Here is a 10,356-nt window from a genome sequence, read left to right on the forward strand (position 1 = left end):
AACAGCAGAGGAATTCATTCTGTAAACTGATTCCCCTCTAGAAACCACAGAGGAGGGTTTTAGTGTGTTTGTCTGCAGGGGGGTGACTGACAGAACACAGGCCTCTTTGTGTGTGTCAGTAGTGTGGCAGGACGTGGGTCAGAACAACCCATTCCCCATGTGTCCCCATCACTCTACAGTACCAGGGTTGAATGGCGAGAACACGGTAACTGAGATTTACCGAGGGCTAAAATCAAATCAAATCAAATGTTATTTGTCACGTGCTCTGAAGACATCAGGTGTAGACTTTACTGTGAAATACTGACTGACAAGCTCTTTACCAACAATGCAGTTCTCTCTATTTTACCGCCCCAAAACCACTCCAATTTTCCCAGGATAAATAACTGCGAGAAACCAGTAAATTATAATAAATAATTTATGAGAACATCATGACGTGAAATGGAACTGTTTAATGATATGAGCTGTCTACATCTGGATTCTCCACGGCCTTCTCTCTGGCATGATGACTCATCAACGCTCAGGGTGGGGACCGACAGCCCATGTCTGTTTAATGATATGAGCTGTCTACATCTGGATTCTCCACGGCCTTCTCTCTGGCATGATGACTCATCAACGCTCAGGGTGGGGACCGACAGCCCATGTCTGTTTAATGATATGAGCTGTCTACATCTGGATTCTCCACGGCCTTCTCTCTGGCATGATGACTCATCAACGCTCTGGGTGGGGACCGACAGCCCATGTCAGTACGTAGACCTATCGTCTCACGGTAACGTTTTGTTCTTGTGACAGACAGGCAGGTCTACATTTGCTGCAGCAGAGCCGACAGTAATATAATGACCGTGTCTAATCATCTCCATCTGGCTTTCAGGGCTCAGATTCTTTTTCAATTGTAAAGATGTTTATTTTGTTGTTGTTGCAGCTGCAGTTTTAAAAACCTCCTATATAGTTGCTTTAGATCAGTGTACGAGAGAGCACACTGTCTTTCACTCTCAACCAATTCCATTCAGCATCTAAAATACAGAATCCTGTTCTAGATTGATATATAGGCCCATATATAGATGGCCTAGCCTACGTCTTTCAGGAAATACATTTAGCATTATATTTAGCTAATGAATGATGGGTGACGTAACTCATAGCCTCTGTGTTTTGCGCAAAACGCACACACCTGTGCTCCGCTGGCCTCTCCTTAAAAAACGCTCCTTACTGTAGCTCTTGGAGTCCCATGCAGGAAAAACTAGACTAGCTTGCTGGACATCATTTTGTAGCATTTCTTAAACCAACAGACCAAAATAAGAGGGACGCAAAACTCTTGTTTGCTGAATGTCAAATACAACAGCCAGTAGAACTCACTGGTAGTCTGAAAGAAGAGCAGCCAGTAGAACTCACTGGTAGTCTGAAAGAAGAGCAGCCAGTAGAACTCACTGGTAGTCTGAAAGAAGAGCAGCCAGTAGAACTCACTGGTAGTCTGAAAGACGAACAGCCAGTAGAACTCACTGGTAGTCTGAAAGAAGAGCAGCCAGTAGAACTCACTGGTAGTCTGAAAGAAGAGCAGCCAGTAGAACTCACTGCTAGTCTGAAAGAAGGGCAGCTAATAGAAATCACTGGTAGTCTGAAAGAAGAGCAGCCCGTAGAACTCACTGGTAGTCTGAAAGAAGAACAGCCAGTAGAACTCACTGGTAGTCTGAAAGAAGGACAGCCAGTAGAACTCACTGCTAGTCTGAAAGAAGGACAGCCAGTAGAACTCACTGCTAGTCTGAAAGAAGGGCAGCTAATAGAAATCACTGGTAGTCTGAAAGAAGAGCAGCCCGTAGAACTCACTGGTAGTCTGAAAGAAGAACAGCCAGTAGAACTCACTGGTAGTCTGAAAGAAGGACAGCCAGTAGAACTCACTGCTAGTCTGAAAGAAGAGCAGCCAGTAGAACTCACTGGTAGTCTGAAAGAAGAGCAGCCAGTAGAACTCACTGGTAGTCTGAAAGAAGAACAGCCAGTAGAACTCACTGGTAGTCTGAAAGAAGAACAGCCAGTAGAACTCACTGGTAGTCTGAAAGAAGAACAGCCAGTAGAACTCACTGGTAGTCTGAAAGAAGAGCAGCCAGTAGAACTCACTGGTAGTCTGAAAGAAGAGCAGCCAGTAGAACCCTCTGGTAGTCTGAAAGAAGAGCAGCCAGTAGAACTCACTGGTAGTCTGAAAGAAGAGCAGCCAGTAGAACTCACTGGTAGTCTGAAAGAAGAACAGCCAGTAAAACTCACTGGTAGTCTGAAAGAAGAACAGCCAGTAGAACTCACTGGTAGTCTGAAAGAAGAACAGCCAGTAGAACTCACTGGTAGTCTGAAAGAAGAGCAGCCAGTAGAACTCACTGGTAGTCTGAAAGAAGAGCAGCCGGTAGAACTCACTGGTAGTCTGAAAGAAGAGCAGCCAGTAGAACTCACTGGTAGTCTGAAAGAAGAGCAGCCAGTAGAACTCACTGGTAGTCTGAAAGAAGAGCAGCCAGTAGAACTCACTGGTAGTCTGAAAGAAGAGCAGCCAGTAGAACTCACTGGTAGTCTGAAAGAAGAGCAGCCAGTAGAACTCACTGGTAGTCTGAAAGAAGAGCAGCCAGTAGAACTCACTGGTAGTCTGAAAGAAGAGCAGCCAGTAGAACTCACTGGTAGTCTGAAAGAAGAGCAGCCAGTAGAACTCACTGGTAGTCTGAAAGAAGAACAGCCAGTAGAACTCACTGGTAGTCTGAAAGAAGAGCAGCCAGTAGAACTCACTGGTAGTCTGAAAGAAGAACAGCCAGTAGAACTCACTGGTAGTCTGAAAGAAGAACAGCCAGTAGAACTCACTGGTAGTCTGAAAGAAGAACAGCCAGTAGAACTCACTGGTGGTCTGAAAGACGGGTGAACGTGCGATGGCGTTATGCTGTAGTAGTTATTTATTCAGACCCATAACCAACCATTCATTCTTGGTGAAGAGAAGTGAAAGCCGTCTGCATCTCATTCTAGTCCGGCATTATTCAAGGCTGTGATCAGAATGATGAAGATGAGGACAACGAAACGTGCTTTATTTAACTGTTGAAAGCGAGAGAGAGAAAGAGGAGGAAGGCTAATAACATGAAATATTATGAAAGGTATATATGCGTCAGCCTACTAATTATACAAATAGGCCCTATTATATTTAACATTTCAAATCTAATTCGCTAGCCTATACTTGGAACTTTGTAGTCTGCATGTTCTGCACCAGAACCACGTGTTCTCTCCCTGCTTTATCTTGGTTAGAACGAAGCACGTAATTCCAGTCTATATAATACAGTATAATACATTACAGTACAGTAATACAGTATAATACAATACAGTACAGTAATACAGTATAATACAATACAGTACAGTAATACAGTATAATACAATACAATGCAGTACAGTAACACAGTATAATACAATGCAGTACAGTAATACAGTATAATACAATACAGTACAGTAATACAGTATAATACATTACAGTACAGTAATACAGTATAATACAATACAGTACAGTAATACAGTATAATACATTACAGTACAGTAATACAGTATAATACAATACAGTACAGTAATACAGTATAATACATTACAGTACAGTAATACAGTATAATACAATACAGTACAGTAATACAGTATAATACAATACAGTACAGTAATACAGTATAATACATTACAGTACAGTAATACAGTATAATACAATGCAGTACAGTAATACGGTATAATACAATGCAGTACAGTAATACAGTATAATACAATACAGTACAGTAATACAGTATAATACAATGCAGTACAGTAATACGGTATAATACAATGCAGTACAGTAACACAGTATAATACAATACAGTACAGTAATACAGTATAATACAATACAGTACAGTAATACAGTATAATACAATACAGTACAGTAATACAGTATAATACAATGCAGTACAGTAATACAGTATAATACAATACAGTACAGTAATACAGTTCACACTCAAACATATCAGCCTACTGGAGCTAGTTTCATGTATTTACCCAAGAGAGCACATAGCCAGCTACATCTATTGGGTTTTTATTTTTTATCAAATCCAGACAGAATATTCTTCATAAGCTTTTGAATAAATGTCCGGTTTTGGCGGGAAATACCGGGTAACCCAGGAGAAAAATACTGGGAAAATATTCAACCCTATACAGTACCCTCCTCCTCCTCCTCTTCCTCCTCCTCTTCCTCTATAGTGTCATCAGGCTTCCATTCCACCCCTGTGATTTCCCCATGAAAACGTTAGTAGTAGCTGTCAAATCCTTATCAATAAGACTCAAACCACCCCCCACCCCCCTTTGACTGTTAGTTCCCATATCCTGGGTCCAAACCTGTCGCATATATGTCCTATTTACTGTAAGGCAAGGGGACAACATTGACGGCTACAAATCAAATGTATTTATATAGCATCTTCGTACATCAGCTGATATCTCAAAGTGCTGTACAGAAACCCAGCCTAAAACCCCAAACAGCAAGCAATGCAGGTGTAGAAGCACGGTGGCTACACAATCTGTAGTGTGCAGTACGTGTCCCTGGTGCTGAATACCAGTGACTCAAGCTGACAGCTCTCATCCGTTTCTCCTGTAGTAAGATATTGTGACTGGAGTGGGCACAGGGTCCTGAGAATAACCTTCAAACTGAACTGGGACTTGAGGACAGAGAGGGCACAGGGTCCTGAGTATATCCTTCAAACTGAACTGACTTGAGGACAGAGAGGGCACAGGGTCCTGAGTATATCCTTCAAACTGAACTGGGACTTGAGGACAGAGAGGGCACAGGGTCCTGAGTATATCCTTCAAACTGAACTGACTTGAGGACAGAGAGGGCACAGGGTCCTGAGAATAACCTTCAAACTGAACTGGGACTTGAGGACAGAGAGGGCACAGGGTCCTGAGTATATCCTTCAAACTGAACTGGGACATGAGGACAGAGAGGGTACAGGGTCCTGAGTATATCCTTCAAACTGAACTGGGACATGAGGACAGAGAGGGTACAGGGTCCTGAGTATATCCTTCAAACTGAACTGGGACATGAGGACAGAGAGGGCACAGGGTCCTGAGTATATCCTTCAAACTGAACTGGGACTTGAGGACAGAGAGGGTACAGGGTCCTGAGTATATCCTTCAAACTGAACTGGGACTTGAGGACAGAGAGGGCACAGGGTCCTGAGTATATCCTTCAAACTGAACTGGGACTTGAGGACAGAGAGGGTACAGGGTCCTGAGTATATCCTTCAAACTGAACTAGGACTTGAGGACAGAGAGGGTACAGGGTCCTGAGTATATCCTTCAAACTGAACTGGGACTTGAGGACAGAGAGGGCACAGGGTCCTGAGTATATCCTTCAAACTGAACTGGGACTTGAGGACAGAGAGGGTACAGGGTCCTGAGTATATCCTTCAGACTGAACTGGGACATGAGGACAGAGAGGGCACAGGGTCCTGAGTATATCCTTCAAACTGAACTGACATGAGGACAGAGAGGGCACAGGGTCCTGAGTATATCCTTCAAACTGAACTGACATGAGGACAGAGAGGGCACAGGGTCCTGAGTATATCCTTCAAACTGAACTAGGACTTGAGGACAGAGAGGGTACAGGGTCCTGAGTATATCCTTCAAACTGAACAGGGACATGAGGACAGAGAGGGCACAGGGTCCTGAGTATATCCTTCAAACTGAACTGACATGAGGACAGAGAGGGCACAGGGTCCTGAGTATATCCTTCAAACTGAACTAGGACTTGAGGACAGAGAGGGTACAGGGTCCTGAGTATATCCTTCAAACTGAACAGGGACATGAGGACAGAGAGGGTACAGGGTCCTGAGAATATCCTTCAAACAGACAGACAGACACAGGGTCCTGAGTATATCCTTCAAACAGACAGACAGACATAGGGTCCTGAGTATATCCTTCAGACTGAACTGTGACTTGAGGACAGAGAGGGCACAGGGTCCTGAGAATATCCTTCAGACTGAACTGGGACATGAGGACAGAGAGGGCACAGGGTCCTGAGTATATCCTTCAAACTGAACTGGGACATGAGGACAGAGAGGGTACAGGGTCCTGAGTATATCCTTCAAACTGAACTGGGACATGAGGACAGAGAGGGCACAGGGTCCTGAGTATATCCTTCAAACTGAACAGGGACATGAGGACAGAGAGGGTACAGGGTCCTGAGTATATCCTTCAAACTGAACTGGGACTTGAGGACAGAGAGGGCACAGGGTCCTGAGTATATCCTTCAAACTGAACTGGGACATGAGGACAGAGAGGGCACAGGGTCCTGAGTATATCCTTCAAACTGAACTGGGACATGAGGACAGAGAGGGCACAGGGTCCTGAGAATATCCTTCAGACTGAACTGACTTGAGGACAGAGAGGGCACAGGGTCCTGAGTATATCCTTCAAACTGAACTGACTTGAGGACAGAGAGGGCACAGGGTCCTGAGTATATCCTTCAAACTGAACTGACTTGAGGACAGAGAGGGCACAGGGTCCTGAGAATATCCTTCAGACAGAACTGACTTGAGGACAGAGAGGGCACAGGGTCCTGAGTATATCCTTCAAACTGAACTGGGACATGAGGACAGAGAGGGCACAGGGTCCTGAGTATATCCTTCAAACTGAACTTAGACATGAGGACAGAGAGGGCACAGGGTCCTGAGTATATCCTTCAAACTGAACTTAGACATGAGGACAGAGAGGGCACAGGGTCCTGAGTATATCCTTCAAACTGAACTGGGACTTGAGGACAGAGAGGGCACAGGGTCCTGAGAATATCCTTCAGACTGAACTGGGACATGAGGACAGAGAGGGCACAGGGTCCTGAGTATATCCTTCAAACTGAACTGGGACATGAGGACAGAGAGGGCACAGGGTCCTGAGTATATCCTTCAGACTGAACTGTGACTTGAGGACAGAGAGGGCACAGGGTCCTGAGAATATCCTTCAGACTGAACTGGGACATGAGGACAGAGAGGGCACAGGGTCCTGAGTATATCCTTCAAACTGAACTAGGACATGAGGACAGAGAGGGCACAGGGTCCTGAGTATATCCTTCAAACTGAACTGACTTGAGGACAGAGAGGGTACAGGGTCCTGAGTATATCCTTCAAACTGAACTGGGACATGAGGACAGAGAGGGCACAGGGTCCTGAGTATATCCTTCAAACTGAACTGACTTGAGGACAGAGAGGGTACAGGGTCCTGAGAATATCCTTCAGACTGAACTGGGACATGAGGACAGAGAGGGCACAGGGTCCTGAGTATATCCTTCAAACTGAACTGGGACATGAGGACAGAGAGGGCACAGGGTCCTGAGTATATCCTTCAGACTGAACTGTGACTTGAGGACAGAGAGGGCACAGGGTCCTGAGAATATCCTTCAGACTGAACTGGGACATGAGGACAGAGAGGGCACAGGGTCCTGAGTATATCCTTCAAACTGAACTGGGACATGAGGACAGAGAGGGCACAGGGTCCTGAGTATATCCTTCAAACTGAACTGACATGAGGACAGAGAGGGCACAGGGTCCTGAGAATATCCTTCAGACTGAACTGGGACATGAGGACAGAGAGGGCACAGGGTCCTGAGTATATCCTTCAAACTGAACTGGGACATGAGGACAGAGAGGGTACAGGGTCCTGAGTATATCCTTCAAACTGAACTGGGACATGAGGACAGAGAGGGCACAGGGTCCTGAGTATATCCTTCAAACTGAACAGGGACATGAGGACAGAGAGGGTACAGGGTCCTGAGTATATCCTTCAAACTGAACTGGGACTTGAGGACAGAGAGGGCACAGGGTCCTGAGTATATCCTTCAAACTGAACTGGGACATGAGGACAGAGAGGGCACAGGGTCCTGAGTATATCCTTCAAACTGAACTGGGACATGAGGACAGAGAGGGCACAGGGTCCTGAGAATATCCTTCAGACTGAACTGACTTGAGGACAGAGAGGGCACAGGGTCCTGAGTATATCCTTCAAACTGAACTGACTTGAGGACAGAGAGGGCACAGGGTCCTGAGTATATCCTTCAAACTGAACTGACTTGAGGACAGAGAGGGCACAGGGTCCTGAGAATATCCTTCAGACAGAACTGACTTGAGGACAGAGAGGGCACAGGGTCCTGAGTATATCCTTCAAACTGAACTGGGACATGAGGACAGAGAGGGCACAGGGTCCTGAGTATATCCTTCAAACTGAACTTAGACATGAGGACAGAGAGGGCACAGGGTCCTGAGTATATCCTTCAAACTGAACTTAGACATGAGGACAGAGAGGGCACAGGGTCCTGAGTATATCCTTCAAACTGAACTGGGACTTGAGGACAGAGAGGGCACAGGGTCCTGAGAATATCCTTCAGACTGAACTGGGACATGAGGACAGAGAGGGCACAGGGTCCTGAGTATATCCTTCAAACTGAACTGGGACATGAGGACAGAGAGGGCACAGGGTCCTGAGTATATCCTTCAGACTGAACTGTGACTTGAGGACAGAGAGGGCACAGGGTCCTGAGAATATCCTTCAGACTGAACTGGGACATGAGGACAGAGAGGGCACAGGGTCCTGAGTATATCCTTCAAACTGAACTGGGACATGAGGACAGAGAGGGCACAGGGTCCTGAGTATATCCTTCAAACTGAACTGACTTGAGGACAGAGAGGGTACAGGGTCCTGAGTATATCCTTCAAACTGAACTGGGACATGAGGACAGAGAGGGCACAGGGTCCTGAGTATATCCTTCAAACTGAACTGACTTGAGGACAGAGAGGGCACAGGGTCCTGAGAATATCCTTCAGACTGAACTGGGACATGAGGACAGAGAGGGCACAGGGTCCTGAGTATATCCTTCAAACTGAACTGGGACATGAGGACAGAGAGGGCACAGGGTCCTGAGTATATCCTTCAGACTGAACTGTGACTTGAGGACAGAGAGGGCACAGGGTCCTGAGAATATCCTTCAGACTGAACTGGGACATGAGGACAGAGAGGGCACAGGGTCCTGAGTATATCCTTCAAACTGAACTGGGACATGAGGACAGAGAGGGCACAGGGTCCTGAGTATATCCTTCAAACTGAACTGACATGAGGACAGAGAGGGAACAGGGTCCTAAGTATATCCTTCAGACTGAACTGTGACATGAGGACAGAGAGGGCACAGGGTCCTGAGTATATCCTTCAAACTGAACTGGGACATGAGGACAGAGAGGGTACAGGGTCCTGAGTATATCCTTCAAACTGAACTGGGACATGAGGACAGAGAGGGTACAGGGTCCTGAGTATATCCTTCAAACTGAACTGGGACATGAGGACAGAGAGGGCACAGGGTCCTGAGTATATCCTTCAAACTGAACTGGGACATGAGGACAGAGAGGACACAGGGTCCTGAGTATATCCTTCAAACTGAACTGACTTGAGGACAGAGAGGGCACAGGGTCCTGAGTATATCCTTCAAACTGAACTGACTTGAGGACAGAGAGGGCACAGGGTCCTGAGTATATCCTTCAAACTGAACTGGGACATGAGGACAGAGAGGACACAGGGTCCTGAGTATATCCTTCAAACTGAACTGACTTGAGGACAGAGAGGGCACAGGGTCCTGAGTATATCCTTCAAACTGAACTGGGACATGAGGACAGAGAGGGTACAGGGTCCTGAGTATATCCTTCAGACTGAACTGGGACATGAGGACAGAGAGGGCACAGGGTCCTGAGTATATCCTTCAAACTGAACTGGGACATGAGGACAGAGAGGGTACAGGGTCCTGAGTATATCCTTCAGACTGAACTGGGACATGAGGACAGAGAGGGCACAGGGTCCTGAGTATATCCTTCAAACTGAACTGGGACTTGAGGACAGAGAGGGTACAGGGTCCTGAGTATATCCTTCAAACTGAACTGGGACTTGAGGACAGAGAGGGCACAGGGTCCTGAGTATATCCTTCAGACTGAACTGGGACATGAGGACAGAGAGGGCACAGGGTCCTGAGTATATCCTTCAGACTGAACTGGGACATGAGGACAGAGAGGGCACAGGGTCCTGAGTATATCCTTCAAACTGAACTGGGACATGAGGACAGAGAGGGCACAGGGTCCTGAGTATATCCTTCAAACTGAACTGGGACATGAGGACAGAGAGGGCACAGGGTCCTGAGTATATCCTTCAAACTGAACTGACTTGAGGACAGAGAGGGCACAGGGTCCTGAGTATATCCTTCAAACTGAACTGGGACTTGAGGACAGAGAGGGCACAGGGTCCTGAGTATATCCTTCAAACTGAACTGGGACATGAGGACAGAGAGGGTACAGGGTCCTGAGTATATCCTTCAAA

General features: G+C 46.4%; 1 protein-coding gene across 1 annotated transcript in view; it reads right to left on the reverse strand.

Moving 5' to 3' along the window:
- LOC110512656 (protein sidekick-2-like) overlaps window positions 1-10,356 on the reverse strand; it is a gene marked incomplete at its 5' end in the record, with an annotated part of 75,587 nt that overhangs the window by 26,056 nt on the left and 39,175 nt on the right. The window lies entirely within an intron of this gene.

Source organism: Oncorhynchus mykiss, unplaced genomic scaffold, assembly GCF_013265735.2.
Source record: "Oncorhynchus mykiss isolate Arlee unplaced genomic scaffold, USDA_OmykA_1.1 un_scaffold_235, whole genome shotgun sequence".
Classification (NCBI taxonomy): Eukaryota; Metazoa; Chordata; class Actinopteri; order Salmoniformes; family Salmonidae; genus Oncorhynchus; species Oncorhynchus mykiss.